The following is an 18301-nucleotide window of genomic DNA, read 5'->3' on the forward strand; positions in this document are numbered from 1 at the left end:
ACTGTTATTGTTCAGATTTTTTATCACACTGTTGTATTAAATTTCTTCTTATTTTACCCCGGGGTTTGTGCCTCACTTCCAGCCTGACTGGCTGAGGGTGGGGGAGGGGTAACAGCAATGTGGTCTCCAGTCCTGGCAGGGCCTAAACCACCACAACTGGATACCCCCACCCACTGTTCCCTGCCGTGCATCAGGAAGAACAGAGGTACACAAGCTTCATCCCAGGTGAGGTACAGACTGATGTGCAGCATTGCTGCTCTCTTGATCTTTGACATCAGGCACTTGTAGCAAGTCCACCAGCCAGCACAAACATGGATGGACTACTTTAGATACAGCACTGACATTTTACCTAGCATTACCTTCTACTTATCTGACCAAATTTAGAAAGAGCACATGCTGAAAACCTTCCAGTGATGATTAAAACACCCCTCCTAATGTTTCTGCCACTGCTGGTGGTGTATCAATACCCACACAACACTTCAAGTAACACACTTCAAGGAAGCACTCTTCAGTAATAAAAATGTAACAGCATCCAAAACTCTAAGAGGGAAAAGTATAATCTTGTCCCCATGCCAACCTTGTCACAGAGTTCTTTGGAAAGCCATAAAGCAAAAGACACTAGTTACATGTTTTACCTGATCTGTAACTTAACTACAAATGAATGAGTGAATGCATGATAGCACTTACTGTGTTCCTTGCAGAGTACATTTTTTCTTTGCACATGAGTTTATAAAACTTGTACCCCTGGGAATATCAACAATATTTCCTTTACCTCAACATAATATTGATCCACAAAGACTTCCAGGATTGTTCCCCCTTCTTTTTTTTTTTTTTTTTTTTTTTTTTTTTTTTTCCCTGGGGAGAGGGAAGGGTTCATAGTCTTAAACAAGCGCTGTATTGAGTTTGCCTTCAAATACCACCTTAGCACTCTGAAAATACTTTCAAAAATGAACACAGTTGATGCTGGTGGAGTGCAGAAGCTGCTGTTCAGCATTTACTCAACTGACACAAACACTGGACACTGGTCAGCACTGCCCACTGCCTCATCATGTTTGTCACTCCTGCCTCTTCAGTCAGGCTTAGAGAGAAGCTTTGGGGTTTTTCTTTAATTTGCCAGCTTCCTCCAAGAAACCTTCTTTTGTGTTCCCTGGTGGCACCTTGGAATGCTAGTCCTGATCTCACAACAGCTACAATAATACAATTCATAGTAATTCAAGAAGCAAGCTAATTAGCTACAAACGTATGCAATATTCACAAGCACTTACATAGCTGAGATTAGTAAAAATGTTTGCATCCAGCCTCCTATTTCCTTATTCCTCATTCTGCCTGATTAGCATTCCTTCTATCTTGTGGTTAGATGCCTGAAACTTTTCAGCAGGGAATTACAAACAATTCACATTTGACTTAACATTCATTATTTCACTAGGGGAAAAAAAAGTAAAATCCAGGATTTATATTTCCCATGAAATCTAATAATCACCAGCACAGGTCAATCCCAAAAATCTCATTTACTTCCATGGGCTTGGAAAAAAAAAAAAAAAATTTGGGACAAACAGTTCTTTAAGATTAAGAAGAGATTTACTGTTGACTTTGGGTAACCAGAATTCCACTTTTTATCTCCACCAGCTTAAGAATTTTGAAACAATCCCCATGTGCCCTACACAAGCTAATTATTCCTCTTTTTGCTACCATCAGACAATAGTAACTATAAATTTGGACAGATGTCCGTTTAGGTTTATTTACATAGCAGCTTCACAGTAAAACTGCATATATGGAAAGTACATTGGGAAATCACTGGGAGAAGAAGATATTGTAAAATTAGAGGTAATTTTCTGTAATTACTGAATTCAGCCAAACAGAGAATATTAGGGGCTTCAGGCTGAAAGGACAAATTTCAGCATGAGGTTTCAGACTTGGTAAATTACTAAAATGAAAACTACAGGAAATATAAAAAGCTACCTGGAGTGCACTTCAAAAACATAGTTTGGAAAAATGATTTGTAGCACAGAAATAAAAACAGGAAGGGACCAAAGAAACAAGGAAGTAACAGGAGGAATTCACTGCATGTCATCAAGGGCTGGACCATTTCATTATGCAACTGACCACCTTCTCAGCACAAATCCACACAGCAGTAACCACGTGGACGCAACGCTGCTTATGACTCAAGATTGACAACACAGCTTTTTACCAGGAGTGACAAGAATAGCTTTGTTGTGCCCACATGTGCATTATACAGACTGACAAACTCATGAGCACCACTACCTAAACTGCAGGCAGGAATTCTGGGAGCACTGAATTAATGAAATTAGATAGCTCTGCACAAAACCAAGCATGAGCATCCGGGCCACAGAAATCACACTTGGATCTAAACTCTGAACGTAAACTGTAGCCAAGATGTTGCCCAGATGTTACTTATTTGCAAAGGGCTTCTAGTGAAACGAGGTTAAGTAGTTTGACAGAGCTTGTCCGAAGGTAATACCTGTGGACCAGACACAAAATAAGTAGCTGCAGTATGTATGGCTGGAGGCAAAGGGGAGAGAGAGAAATGGAAAGGAGGAGAAAAGAAAGCAAGATGTCTACAGCTGATCCACCCCCCATATTTTTTTTCTTGTTAAGGAACACTGTTTAATTTGATGGCTTGTCATTAAATGCCAGTCTGTGGCAATAACTACTACACAGAGCAGGTGATTAACTTCCAGTAATTCCTACAATAAAGGGCAAAAGTGATAATGATTTCTGTTTCATAGACCTCCTTCACCTGGGTTTTTTTAATATTTCCTTTCTCCCCTCCCCAATCTCACTCTATCTTTAGAAAAAGATTAACAAACCAGCCCAGACTTGTTATTTCACTGACTAATCCTAAACCTACAACTACTCATTTTCTGTCCCAGTCCATTATAGCACTCCTTAAAAAACACACGCAGGTGGGAAACCATTGTGGCACTTAAATCAGGTTGGAATTACACCAGTTTAAAACCACTGAGGATCATATCTATATACTAATTAAAGGGGAGAAAAAAGACGACCTAAAAACTCTACAAAACCCCAATGATTTCTATGAGTAAGTGCCCAAAATTCAAATTCCACAGCTGGCAACTGCAGAGAAGTTCCTCTGACTCCCTGCAGATTTCTTTTCAGCAGGAAGTTTAATTAAGGTGCATTGGTTTTTCTTCTCTTTCCACGCAGGAAATTCCCACTGCATCTGTCACAGAGTGATTCTTTCATTTTCAGGAGCATGAATTCAAAAGAATCCCCAAAGCATATCAGAGTTAGCTTGTGCCTAACTCTGTATCAACCATACTTATATTTTTAAAGATTTTATTTACCTTGTTTAAAACCTGACCATGAATCCAAGGCTAGCCGTCATTTTGCCTCTGCATCACTAAGACAACTGAAAAAGCTAGTGTAATACATAAAATACTGCGGTAAATGAAAGTCTTCCCCACAGCATTTCAAGATTCCTTGCTAAATTAGTTCAGGAGAACAGCTATTGGTTCACTCAATTTAGGCCGATTTTAATGAATTTGGTAAAGAAGCCTCAATTGTTGGTTAATTAACATAGCCATTTAGTTTTAGAAAATAAATCAAGTCCCAGAAGTGAATGTCAAGGTTACCTTGAGTCAAGAGCACCGTAAAACAATAAAACAAGGTTTTATCAATATCACAATGCCATATGGTATCATGCAAATAAAACATGGAGAAGAATCTCATTCCTGCTAAAATCCAGTGCTTTACCCAGAATGTGTATGAAAACAAGAACTTCAGTAGGTAAAAGTAGAAAGCAGTAGTGGCAATACCTTCAGGCAGTTCTGCAATGATCAGAGACACAGCAATTATTTTTTTTCTCTGCCAAACACATAGGGGAACTAAAATACACCACTAATTTTATTTTTTTTTAATAAAAAAAGACTCATTCAGATCAAAAGTTATATAGCTATTTAGAAACAGGATTAAGATTAGCCACAAGGCATGACAAATTTAAACAGTCACAATATCTAGAACGCTAATGGCAATAAACCCTCGCTGCTTTGTAGCATCTGGGAGAACAAAACCCAGGTATCAGAGGTGATATGATCAGAGTATGCCCCAGACCCAGGAAAAGAGGAAAGCTTTGGGAATGGAGCAACACAACAGTTCTGCCTAATAAGTTAACGATTTCATTCTCACTCCGTGACAGAGGTCAGCAAAGCAGCAGTGAAATAAATACCAGTGATGCAGCATCAGCCTGCATCATTCCCTCACCCAAAGGCAGCCAGATAGTACCCTGCAGACTAATTCACCTGCTCAGGAGGATAAAATGCAGCTATGCTGCCTACAGCTTCTGAGCTGGCTCAATTATGGCCATGTGCTAATGCCACTATACTGTTCCTGGCAACCAAACGACTTTCCTTAGCTCTGTCCTGCCTCACGTGCTCTCAAAACAGCATGAATTTGAGAAAACTCAACTCAATCCCAGCCAGAACATAACATCAGCCCAACTCAGCACACGACTGAACAAGCTTCCAGCAACGGCCCACCCACCGCAGGAAGGGCTAAAACCCAGCGCTTAAAAAGGGCGTGCAAGGAAAGGGGTCCTGACCAGAACACAAAACCGCTTTGGGAAACACTGCTGAGGCTGCAGAGCTCAGGGTCTGGGAGCCTCAATCACCTCACAAACGTGTTGTTCTTCCCTGGAAAATCTTTACCAAAGTGTGGCTATCGAAAGGAAAGTTCACATGTGCAAGTGCTCATCAGCACCATCTTTCTAACCATACGTCAAAGGACTGTATGAACATTGTGTGATCTGGGGGGATCATGGACAGTAAGTTAAGGAAAGAGGGCTGAGGGTGGAGTGGGGAGTGGAGAAGCAGTAAAAAAAAATTATACAAGGACTGTGGTGGAAAAACAAGTTAAGATTCGAGTTAAGGAAAAGGATATATATAAAAAAAAAAAAAAAAAAGCTTTTCTATACAATACTTATAGATTTTCCAAACTAAAATCATTCCATATGTACTAGTGCTCCTATAAATTTTCAAATCACACCCACAGCATAGGAAAGATGTTCAGATTATGAGCTGCAACTCCACCAGTCCACCATCAGGAAACAGAAAAACCAGCTACAGACTTACTCCATAATACAATGTGCAATGGCTAATTATGCATCTGGCTTCATAGATCACCAAAATACTTGTACAGCTTACAGTGATATTTTAAAATAGTCAGACTTTGTTTTGAAAAAAATAAACTAGTGTAACCTATAAATTAAGAAAAAGCCTCTTTTAAGATCCCCAAAGTTTGGAAATTATTTCCCACAGTGAGTTTAATTATCTTTTGACTAAAATGTTATGCATCTTGTAATGCCTATCACACATTATTTTCGCCTCCTGGTGTCCATCATCTATGCTGTTCTCCCTACAGCCAAACTAACCACCTCCCATTTCCTACGGATTTACCTTCTTTCCAACTGTAGCCAAGAACCTGGATTTTTAAAGCATTACATAGTCAATGTCATAAAACATTCCTTCTGTTTGTGGATGCTGCAGGGGATCATACTTCTCAACAAGGCAAGCATTCATGGGGGCTTGGTTGTGGCTTGGTTTTGGTTTTTTTTTGTTTTGTGGTTGCTTTGGGTTTTTTGAGGGAGAACGTGTTCATTTTTTGTTTTGTTGGTTTGTGGGGTTTTTGTTTTCTTTTTTGTTGTTTCGGGGAGTTTTGGTTCGGTGGGTTTTTTTGGTTGTGGTTTTTTTTTGGGGGGGTGTTGTTTTTTGTGGGGTTTTTGTTTTTTGTTGTTTTGGGGTTTTTTGTTGTTTGGTTTTTTTTTTTTTACACAAAACCCCTCAGAGGAATGGCTGCATGCTCTCAGCCTAACCCCTAGCTCTGCTCACACGATTAAAAATAATTACTGCCACATCAACTATTAGGAGAACAAAAACCAACACATGCTTATCAAATATGCATGCACTTTGACAGGAGAAAGGTTATAAAAACAACCAAAATTACCTGCCAACAGTCTAGAAGATGTCTCCCATCGTTCACCAGCAGATCCGCAGGCAAAAAGTTTTCCTTGTAACTCTGACGGAATCAAAGGTAGCTCATGCTCCAGAGCCACTGGAAAGCTGTGGAAGAAGCCTCACGTTCTGAGGACCAAGCTTAATTTCTCCAGTATTTGCCAGACAAACTGTCAAAAGTGCTCTGGCAAGGGCCAGTTAACTGTCCTCTGTGTGGGCGCCTTGGCGCCAGCCATGCTGTGAGGGGGCACAGCCAGTTCCAGTAGCCCTGGCCCAGGGCACTGCCTGCCCCCACAGCGGCCCCAGAACAGGGAATATGGTGCCTGGCAGCCAGGAAAATCTGTCCTCCTTCAGCACTGGACACATGCTGTCTTACTTTGTGGGAGCAGAGGAGCAGTATAGAGGGTTTTATATATATACACATGCTTCTATAGTGTGTGCTGCCTCTCCCACTGGAGCACCATTCCCAGCAGCACAGTTGAAGCTTCCAGTAGCTGCCGAGACCTCAGGCTGGAGCCAACACTGTGTGTGCTTTTATATATATATATATATATATATATATATTAAAAAATAGTATCTTTAAAGTAAAGAAACACCAACTAAAACTGACTATACTGAAATGAAGGACTGGAAGGGAAAAAGCTGTCTTGGTCAAGGCATCCACTGTAGTCCCTTTCTGCTGATTCTCAGTTCTCATTTGCTTCTCCTGCTGCTAAGATCCCTGGCAAAAATGTGTAAAAATACAGTGAAAACACAGGCTAAATAATCTCAGCCCAGCCCCTGCCAGCACATACAACTTCTGGCAGGGTGGCTTATATTCCAACCAAACTCACAAAAGCCCAAGGAAAAGCCCCACTACAGCTGATTCACTATTGAACTGCTAAAAACACAGGCAGTGAGTGACTAACTTTGAAGCCAGAGTGAAAAATAGGAGTCTCTTCTTTAAATAATATTTACAGTACTGGAAATAAGATACAAAAATAATAGGTAAGTACGAGATTCTCCAAGTTGCAACTTCCTTGTTTTGGTCAGCCTCATACCAGGAGACCATCTTTCCTATTAAACAATATTCAAAGGTTTCAAGAAGATTTACCTGCAACTGCTAAAATCAAGCCAATTACTTTACATGAAATTACATGAGACAAGAAAAACTCATGGGGGCCTTCTAATGGCCAGGAAAAATGAAAACCTTCAGGTTGAAATGAAAGGAGAAATTTACTGTTTCATTAACAGCCACCACTTTATAATAGGTACTGTTTTACAGAGAAGACATTTCCCAGGGATTTAATAGCAAAACTTAATTGGCTGAGAAGGTTTGGGGAGACAAGATAGCTTAGCTGGTTTTGTTATCCTCACAGCAGTGGGCACTAGAGCACACTCATCTTGAAGTCCATCCTTTCCAAAACATGGCTGAGGACATCATCTTAGAGAGCAACAGAGCCAAAATTCAGTAACCAACAAATTCAGATATATGAGAAATTTGGGCAATTTTAAACAAGTAATTTGGGGGTGTGAGGAAACTTCAGACCCCTTACTACCATATCAACAAGCTCTCTTTGGCTCATGTTCTACAAATCCTTCTGATAAGGCCATCATATCTTCTTCAGCAGTATCAGGATACTATCTAAATGTGCATTGTTTATCCTTTTTGATACATTATACATACAGCCCAGCTGTCTCATAATGCAGAAACAATTGAAGCACTGCAGTTTCAGTACCAAAACAGACCATTTCTTTCATCCTTTCATAGGTTTCAGAAATAACCTTATGCAAAAAGTGATTATAGTTGTAATGCTGAAAAATGAAGGCAAAGTGACAATAAATAGTATCTTTTCTGAGCACATCAAGGGCTTTGACATATGAAGGGGGTCTTTTACCTCAGTGAAGCTGGGTAATCTAAGGTGTCTAAAAAAAAAAAAAAAAAATTATCTGTCAGGGCCATAACAGCAAGAAGATAAAGTTATTTATATAGGCTGCAAACAGAAGTGCTCCTGAAATCATCACTGGAGAAATATTTTTGGATGAATAGTATTCATTGTAGTTTAAAGTGGGAAAAGAAAAAAGCATGCCTTGAGAAAGAGGAACATAACAAATGAAATTAAATACTTCAAATGCGTACTGAAATATAATTTCTATATTTGCTAGTATGAATGTACAAATATTCCCCCCGCCCCATTTGAATGGACACAGCCCAAGGATGCTGTAGAAAGCAGCGCTTAAAAATCCAACTGGAGACAAAAGCAGCCATGCTATCCGTTTCTACCTCTAAGTTTTGTTTCCTACAGTGTCATCAAAATACCTGAATTGCCACGTGAAGGTGACATCCTCCAATTATCTTTATAATAGGTAGCCAGGAGAGACCTGGAAGGCCTGGGTACTCCACTAGCTTAAGATCAGAACCCAAATTATTTGGAACCTGCTGTGGATGGCCTGACCAATCCCACGCAGCAGAAATACCTATGCAACACCTGCATTGCTGAAGGAGTCAAATTGGACGGAGTAAATTTTTAACCTTTATTTAGCATTTCAGGGAAGCACCGATTCTGCAAACAGTATGGTAAAGAGGGAGGCTCATCACAAACGAAGGAAGAATAGCGCAGGAAGCCATTTTAGGAAATTATACACAATTAAACTGCCATATATTTTTCCTTTTGCCTGTTGGATTGGTGACATATAAAGCATACAAACAATGTACAAAGAGACATTATACAGGCTGATATTGATTTTTTTTTTATGCCATGTAAATTGACTTGAAATCAACATAGAAAACTTAAGGTCAAAAGACTATTGGCATGAGCTGTAACAGTTACCATCCAGTAATACAAGCAGAATTGATGCAATTTTTGTTTTGTGGAGAAAAGCAAGGCTACTATTTTTACCCCTTTTGCACCACTGCAGATGCACCTTCTTTCCCTTACTGCTCAGGACTGCCATTTTGGGCAATTTGGAATGATCATATCAAAACGTTCACTACAGCTGCGAGAGGTCTATATGAAATCTGAAAAGTATGAGGGTGTGGAGAATTTTATTCACCTTTCTGAATGTAATCAAGAGCTCTGTCCTCTGATCGTGATTCTTTTTTCAGGATTAAAAAGGGATGTTGTGTTTTCCAAGTAAAGTTCAAATTATTAATGTTCTCTACAAATTATTATAAAGGAAAAAGAAAACGTCACTATTTTAAAATTCACTTAGTTTTCTTTAAATTGGGGTTTGACAAATTTCACTTTTTACACCTGCAGCCTCCCCTTCTAAAACACTTTAGTCTAAAGAAACCCGATCAAAGTTATGTGGTCTCCATTTTTCAGCAGATAGAAAACTTTTCTTGCTTTAAATCCTTTCACTGGAGAAAGGACTGAATTAATTTTGTTTAATGTTTCCAAGAATATTCCATCAGGTTGAGGTCAAATAGGAGAGATTTCACTCCTGCCAATCAATGTGCAAATCATATATTAATCATTAATGACTTTTAATCAGTTCTGCCTTGACAAAAATGCACCTCGAAGTGTCAGGCCATAAGAGCAGCCTCTCCCCTGCCAGTGCACCATGCTGGAGTACAGAAAAGAGCATTCCATGTTCTCAAAGAGGAGGAGAAACACTGGCTATCTTCAACATCAGTGTGATCAAAGGAACCAGCTAATACTCTTATGTTCTTATACTCTTACTTATGTTCTTCCCACTTAAATACTTGTTCTGAGGAGGCGATGCATAAGTCTCAGACTAGTTTTCATCTAAATTTTCAGAGAACGTTTGTATTTGTCTAACTTGTTACTGCAGACACCATTAAAAGAAATGCAATAATACTTTGTCATCATCCTGACAAATCCTGAGGGAATGTAAATGCCTTGCAGACAGAGTCTTTTCAGATCAAACCCAAGTTAGGTCACTAAAGAAATCTGGCTGAACACTGAAGCTCAATGACATCACCAGAACCTGTAGCAACTACGTGATGAATGGCAGCATGGTGCTCCTTGATAAACGTACTAAGAGCTTAGCCTTATCCTGACGAGTTATCTGTTCCGTGAAAGCTGTCAAAACACTGTTGCTGGAGAAGATTTCTAGGATTTGGCCACAAGTCAGCAAGGATTTTGACTGTCTTGTTCTGCTGCTTAACACAGAACAGCAAAGAAGAGTGGTAAGCATTGAAGTGTGTTGACTCACTGCTTTTCTGCCTTTCTTAGCATGCTCCTCCTTCTGCTATAAAGTTGCTGTAGTACTGGAGATCTGAATTAATATACAAAGCTTGATGGGATGCTTACCGTCCCCACACATGTAATTTAGAGGCCAAAAGTATAGTGGTGAAGGCAGAGAAATGACTGTGCAACAGCAGACACCACTCCAGCACAATCTGCATTTCTGCATTGCCTTCCAAGAATAACAGTTGCCTCCTTTGACTCCATCCCGACAGGCTACTACAAGGCTGGCTAATCTAACATAGGATGAAAGCATTTTTAACAAGTGTCAAATTTTACCTGATATTGAGAACCATTTTTCTAAGACAGGTTTATTAATTGCTTACCTAGACAACATTCTGGAAGTTTAACATCAGTGTACAAAGGAAGGCAAATAAAAAAAAAGGGAAAAAACCTCAAAACAATAAAATCCAACCCTCAACCTCCCCCGCAAAAACCCCAAACCAACAAAACGCATGGACTTCATATTCACTTTGTTCTTTATTATTTCTATTTTAAATCAGACTGTGTTTGTATGAACTGCCAGGGTGCAAAACACAAAATAGGACTGGCATGGAACATCCAAGATCAGTAATGACTCCCCAAAACTACAAGGCTTGGTGCACTTTCCTGAAGCAGTCCCTAAGAAAAGCTCTATCACCAGCACCAACTGCTTCCCTCCAGCAATAGGAGGCAGATAAATAAATAAGCATTCTCACTGAATTCTTCCTTCTGCATGAACTCCTTTTGTGTTTCCTTGCACCCAGGTTTTGAGTACTGAACAGAATCATGGCTGAGCCTAATTTAGAGTCCGAGGATGCAGAGGATCACTACCACCTGCAACCAAACTGTTCTGCATTTTCTCAGCTACAAAAAGGTTCAAATAATTTTAAAAATAAAAAACCACCCTGTTGTCACATCAGCAAGTACAAAGGTTTTTCTCTCCACAAAAAGTGTTCTCACTGGCAACAGCAAATCACCAAGACTGCTACATTTAGCATCAACAGACATTGAAACTGGCACCAGTAGGGTTTTACAGCACCTTCTTAAAGAAGATTGACACTAGAGACCAAAAAGGCTCTCAGTTACTAAACCTACACAATTTATTTCATTCATGTCGAGACTCCTTTCCAGCACAGGATCACTCAAGTATTTATTTCCTGATAACATTTATGGATAAGAGCAACCTGCACTCTCTCGTGCTGCCCTGATCTCATACACTGGTCTAAGCTTTAAGATGCTGCATACAAGACAAGTTGCTAGTTGTAGGCAGTATTTTGCCTTGTCTGACCTTTATTCTGCCTGCTCTCCTCCCACATATATTTCCTGGTTCATCCTTAATGTTTATAAAAAACTAACCCCAATGACTGCAGATTTCTCTCTTCCCTAGAAGTCTGCCACACCTGGAACTGCCATCTCTAAGTTGTAATATTACTTCAAGCATGGAATTGTCATTGATTTTTACCCATGCTCTAGGAGGATTTCAGACATGCTATGATAATCTCAAGATCAAAAAAATTAGTAATATGCTCTTAAAACAACCCAAACTAGGGAAGAGAGAAAACAAGGGAAGTTCTATTTTATGTTACTTATTTTAAAGGCTGCCAATCCTACTACCTTGGATTTGAAGTCTGGGCTGTCCACACCCCTTGGCATGGTGAATTGGAGAAAGGAACAGTGTGCTCATCACTACATCTGAACCATCTTGGGAGTTCAATTCTGCAAGCGCTGAAACTCCAGGCTGGAGGGGCATCAGTAAGTGCTGCTGTCAGCAGTTTTGCATGCAGGGGTGTAAAATTCATTCTTCTTTCGAGACAAAGGCCAAGATATTCCGCTCTAGAAGTGAATCTCATGATGTAAATGATTATCACTTCAAGAGGAGTCTTACTCAATTAAAGCTCGTAGTACTAGCTCCAAGTGAAGAGATCAGACAGAGGTCCCCAAGCAATTACATGAAACAAAGTCACCCTTACAGCAGCTTCTCCATTAAAACCAGGACTCTTTTATACTATTTTATTCTCGAGAGAGATTTCCTAACTAGGTTTCAAAAGGAATTCAATTTTTTCAATTCACAACCCCAGATTAAGAAATCCAGTCCACACACAGGTCAAAGACAAATTACCTCCATTTCACATAAATCTGTTTCTTCAACACTAAAGTTGGCCTGCTTTTTTCTTGAGACTAAGTAAAAACAATCTAAGCCTCTTCAACTCCTCTAGCCCTCTCCACTATTACCATTCAAACAAAGCTTGCTGTACCCTTGCTATGGTCCACCATTCACAGGCCTACTCACATCTACTTCACAGCAAATTCCTTGGACTGTGGTTTTGCTAAGGCAGAGGGGAAGGCAGAAAACTCTCATTTTTTTCAGGTCCTAGTAATATCTGCCTTAGGATCTCTGTCTGAAGCAAGAGCCCAAAGGTACCTGTATCTTTCTTTTGGCTACAGTTGAAGTGAGAAACTTTAACAAAATAGATACAGGGCTCTCAGTAGGATAAGCTCTCAGCAGGATGGGCTCTTGAGATAAAGAAGGGGCTGCAACTACTGAGTCCTAAGATAAGAACGGAGGATTCAAGGAATTCTAAATTGACATGCTGAAAAGACCTAATTGGGTGAAGAGTCATGAGAGGAAGAGGAGGCATCTTCAATCTTCATCCCGAAGAACCCCGCCCAAGACCACCAGGAACCACTGTGCAGACGCAACGGGGAGGAACTCGGGGTGGGATTTATGATAATGAATTCTCAAAACTAATTGTAATATCTCTCCCTATTCTCGGGATTATAATGAATATGTAAGCATTTTACACTATAAAAAGGAACTGCCTTTTGCTCCAAGATGTGCACATTTGTGGAGGAGTGATCCCCCGTGCACCTAGCGCTGAATAAACATACCTTCTTTATAACCTTACTCCACACGTCATATCAAAAAAATTATGCCTAATTTTGATCCCCTGAATTGCATGAAATTAATATTTGCCTGAAGCTTCAGTTTGTTCCAACTTAATAATGTTATTTACTGAAAAAAAAAGAAGAAGTTACTGGCATATAGTTTGATAAAAGTAACAAATCCAGAAATGTTACTTTGAAGAAATATTTGTTAAAACTGATTTTAAAAAAAAATTTCCTCTAGTCCTCTAATCAGAAAAGAAGCAATAGGGGAGTCATCAGTAGACTGATATTTGGTTGATTCTTTGCCATCAAAATGCCCACCAGAATATTTACTGAAACAGTCACAAAAGGAAATCTGGAGTACTTGAACAAGCAGCAACCAGAGGTATTTGAAAGATCAACAGAATGATTTTGTTTTACCTACATTTTCAAAATATGCCACAGTTTCTTCCCTTCTAGGAAACTGTTCTAGCTAAAACTTTTTCTGCAGTTAACATGAACCTATGGAACGATTATATTGAAAATATAACATTTAAAAGTTACCTGAGATACATACAATTCAGGTAATCTTCAAAGATGTAAGCATGGAATGAAAAAAGCTTTCCCAAATGCTTTAAGAAAAGTTTCTACAACTAATGCTGAAAAGTCAGAAATTTAAGCACTCATCCAGATACAAATCAAACATAAAAAATACTGCACTGCACGTGAAGCTGGTTAGTGTCTTAATGAATACTTTAACTGTTACCTAACTTGTTGCACATGGATGCAAAACTATCTTTTGTCACTTCCCTGCAAAGGAACATGGGGATAAATTGCACCCTTGGCAAGCTCATGTGTTGAAGCTGACATGCAGAACAGTAGAGCAATTAGAGGCAAAATTTCAGTTCTACTTCAAACGAATTTAAAACTCCCTGGCCAGAAAAATCACCTTTCTCTTCTAAAGCAGAACTATAAACAACAATAAAAAAAGGCAAGCTCCTCGTCCAACTTTATTACTGAAGTAACCACTAAAATACTGGTAAACCTCTAGTTCTTGTAGAGGTATCCAGAAAATCCAAACGATACAATAGCTTAATATCAAAATCTAATTTGTCCTTGAACAGTAATGCAATGGAAGTGCCTGTCTATAGCCTTTTAACACACGATTCACAGTACAGCAAGCCCATAGCTAGTGCCTGTGATATTAATGCAAAAAAAAAAAAAAAAAATCCATCAAGCAAATTCAAAGCAAATGCAACATTTCATCCAGAAATCAAAACCTTGGGTATGCATTAGGGAGAGGCAAAGGCCCTGTGCCAAAGTATAAAACTAACATCTTCACGTCCTGTTCTTACATGATATCTGGCATATGGACCCAAACAACTATAACTGAGCCTCTGAAGCATAATGTACTAAATAAAAAGTTAAGGAATCAAATGCCTCCAAAATCCACCACTCCATTTGAAGAATGTGTTTAAGAGCTATGTTTAAACTAGCAAAAAATAGATGAATAGCATGAAGAGTCCAACTGACTCCTGAAGCTTAGATTCTCTAAGCATCATAGCTACTAGCTGATGCCACATTGATAACGGATGAGCACAAACACCCATAAGACAAGGCTGAGAACTGGTCTAAACGTACCACGGCAAATACCATATCTAAATGAAAAGCAACTTTGAATTATGTGCTATTTTAGAAGCGCAAAAATGCAGCAAGAGCACACTGCAATAAATGGTTTCAATACACACATCAAATAAGTGGACATTTTTCCAAGTAAACTAAAGAAAAAGCTATAAAGTGAACTTGTTGGACTAAGTAGAGGCATTTTTAATCAGCATTACTGATCAGCAACAATTTTATTAAGGGATATCCTGAGCAAGGTCAACTGAAAGCATCACTGACTCACTAGTCACCTTTCCATAAAGGTGACAACTCTGGAGGAACATCTAAAGTCAAGAGCGCGCATTCTGGCAAAGACCCTGGCCCAGGTCATGCTACCAGGAATTTTATTCTACTAATGCAGATGCCTGGCAGTGGCAACCAAACCCCTTCTTCTGACACCCCGCCCAGGGAAAGTCAGGGGAGTACTTAGCAACAAGTTTGGTCTCTTAAAAGTAACGCTGTCAAATCCTCCTGCTCTTTAAAACCACTGCAATGTTAGGTTCCAAGGTCAAGCTCCAAGGAATTGTTTGGTACCTGGGTTCAGCAAGAAAGGAATTTCCTCTGTGTGCTAATGCTGAAGAGGGGAGCACGCTCACCTGCAGAAATCAAAGATTTTTAAATGTTAAAAGTTAAATGCAAGTGCTGTCTGTTTGTATTCTACATATGACCTTTCAACACGTACAAAAACCCAACTGCTAAGCGGCAAATGGTGTTTCTGATGATATTTTTGGCCACAATAGCATCAGTTCAGACTTGTCACTGTAAGCAAAACTTCTCACAATAGGCAAGACTACTGTCCCCCAGGGGTGGCAATGGGAATATTGTCCTTTTTGCACTGCAGATAATAACCTGCATTGCCTATTCTAGGCTTAAAACTACGACAGAGTGACTTCTAATATATAACAGCAAGGAGCAGGGCCCACTGCAGTGTTCAGCCACTGAACCAAAAGACCACCCAAGGGACCGTGCATGTAACCAACTCTCCTCCAGCTTCTCCAGGCCAGAAGCAGGGACAGAGGGAGCGGGACTCTAGGAGGGAAACAGAACAAAATCCAACTAACCCAGCTTTGCATGAGCTGAGACCTATCAGTATTCTAGCCCTGCAGTTCTGAAACAGCGTGGATGTGCTCATGGAGCCCTGCAGGTCACTTATCCCTTCAAGTCTTACAGAAAGATAAATGCTAAATAAACCATTATAGCCCAAAATACTTTAGATAACTTCCAACATTATTTTTAACACTGTCAGGCTATAAATGACATGTTACACTGACAGAGTATGAGAACATATTTATTACTTTTTTTGAGCAGGCACAATTCATTAATTAATGATGCATCAAAACCAAAACAACTAACAGAAGCCTCCTGCCTCTTCCAGTGTTATGTGACCTTTCCTTATAGACATATCACCTCCATTTACCAAGAAGGGCTACAGGAAGAATTGTTATCCTAGTGACATATTTAGTCCTAAATAAGGCAAGATATTGTGCAGATATAACCAGAAGAGATGGGCACTTTTACCCAACCATTTCTAATAAGACAGGAACAGTTTTAACAGTGAGAGTACTAGATTGTAACATGTGCTCTACCAGTACTAAACAAAAAGCCTACTATGTTACAATAAATGTTGAGACATTCTTACACAATTAGGAATAATTAAATACATATTCTGCTAAGTGGTCTAAAACATTCATTGTAACTTCTTCTAACCAGCTAGTCAGTATTTGCTGTGGTACAATAATGAATAATCCTCAACTAAGATGAGATTGCTGCCTGTCATAGCACCTTCTCTACCTTCTCCTCCCCTTGTACCTCTGTTTATGTCAAAAATTTTTTATAAGTTTGGCCTTTGTTTTAAAATGCAGAGGAAAAAAAAAGTTTCTGCACCAAATCCAATGGCTTGCAGGAGCAAAGGAAGGATTAGTCCCAGAGAGAGTTGCAGTGAGTCTGTTTAATAAGCTATAGCTTCCAGAGATGTTATGTTCTGCAGAAGCATGGCTGTTATTTAGGTGCCTGTGTAGGAATATGCTGTTAAAAACACACCAGGTGATGCTGCACTCTCAGTTAAATCAGTATTCCCCAGCAAGCCACAACCATCACATGAGTATAAGTAAGGCTACAGTTTAGATCTTTACAAAAAAAGCAGGCCAAAGAGCTGAAGTTAGATAATTAAAATAATTTTTTAAAATAATTAAAATTTTCCATCAAAAATGAGGAAAGAGGAGCGTACATTGCCCAAACCAGTCAAATCCACATGGGGAATACCATGCTTATACATTTAGTGCTAGAACAGACATTTAGTGGAATTATGAGTACCTCAGATGCATTCAGTTTTTCCCTGACATGGTTTCCCTGACATTTGGTTCAACTGCAGGGTTTTTTCAGCCACTATTCTTATTAACGTACCTACTGATAAGAATAACTCTTGTAAAACCTGAAATTATTAATCCTTCGAAGTTACAGAGAGTTCAACCTGTCTTCATAAAATTATGATGTAAAAATCTTTATCAAACGTGACCCTTTTTAACACATTCAAAACCCCAAATGCTTTCATGTCAAGATATCCAAACTTTGTATGTTACAGGGATTAAAAATTCAGTGTTTTATTAATGAGAAACCCCAGGGTGAGGAAAATTGTATAACAGACTTTTATCCATCAAGAATATTTTTTTTAAATATACAGATACACCAATGCACTTTCAAAAGCATAAACAAGATTTTTTGACAGAAGGGACATGCTATTATTTTCACAAAAGCCTTTACTGGCACGCAGTCACAAGTATCTTTTCTCTGACACCACATTGACTGTCTTACCCATCCAGTCAGCATCAATTTGACTAAGGTAATCAAGCTTTAAAATTGGAAAACAAAAGACACAGAGTAAAGACATTTTAAAAGCTACCATCAGCAAATTACAACTTGGCCTTCTGCAGGACCCCGACTGTTCAGCAGTAGCTGATTGCCTAAATAGATGAATTTATTTTAAAGGCAGGCAGATTTCCACATACATCTGTATAAAATAAAACCTATTACTTCCCTATTACCAATACCGCTGGCACATGCATTTAGAATTATTCCTCATTTGTCGTCACTGCCATCTATATTTTAGATCAAATATTCTATCACCTGCTGTTATTTTGGTTAATTAAAATGACCTCAGGAAAGCAACCTATCCACAAATACTTAATGATATCCTGCTGATCCCTGAATAAGGGAAGTAAAGTGACTGCTTGATCTATCAAAAGCAGATATCAACTTCATTAACATCATCTTTCAACAATATCACGTGAAATTCTGTAACGCTTTCTAGTGCCATTCGCAACTATTATGAATTGAAATGCTTATACTTATTATTCTTTCCCAGCTTGAGTCTACAGGCATAATACTTTAAAGTTTAAACACATAAAAAGCATTTTGTATTTAATCTCAAATACTTTGATGCCTCCCTTAAAACTTCTGGAGTTCAGAGAAGCATTTCTAATTCATGGGACATTTGAATAGTGATTTTTTTTATTTTTTTTTTTTTACTGTAAACTTGAAAACTACTTTTACATGCAGACCATTCACCCCTCTCTGCTCCTTGGCAAAGGACAGGCTGGCCTAGTTTCTTAACTCCAG

This window comes from Athene cunicularia (genome assembly GCF_003259725.1).
Source record: "Athene cunicularia isolate RWA chromosome 3 unlocalized genomic scaffold, athCun1 chr3_part1, whole genome shotgun sequence".
Classification (NCBI taxonomy): Eukaryota; Metazoa; Chordata; class Aves; order Strigiformes; family Strigidae; genus Athene; species Athene cunicularia.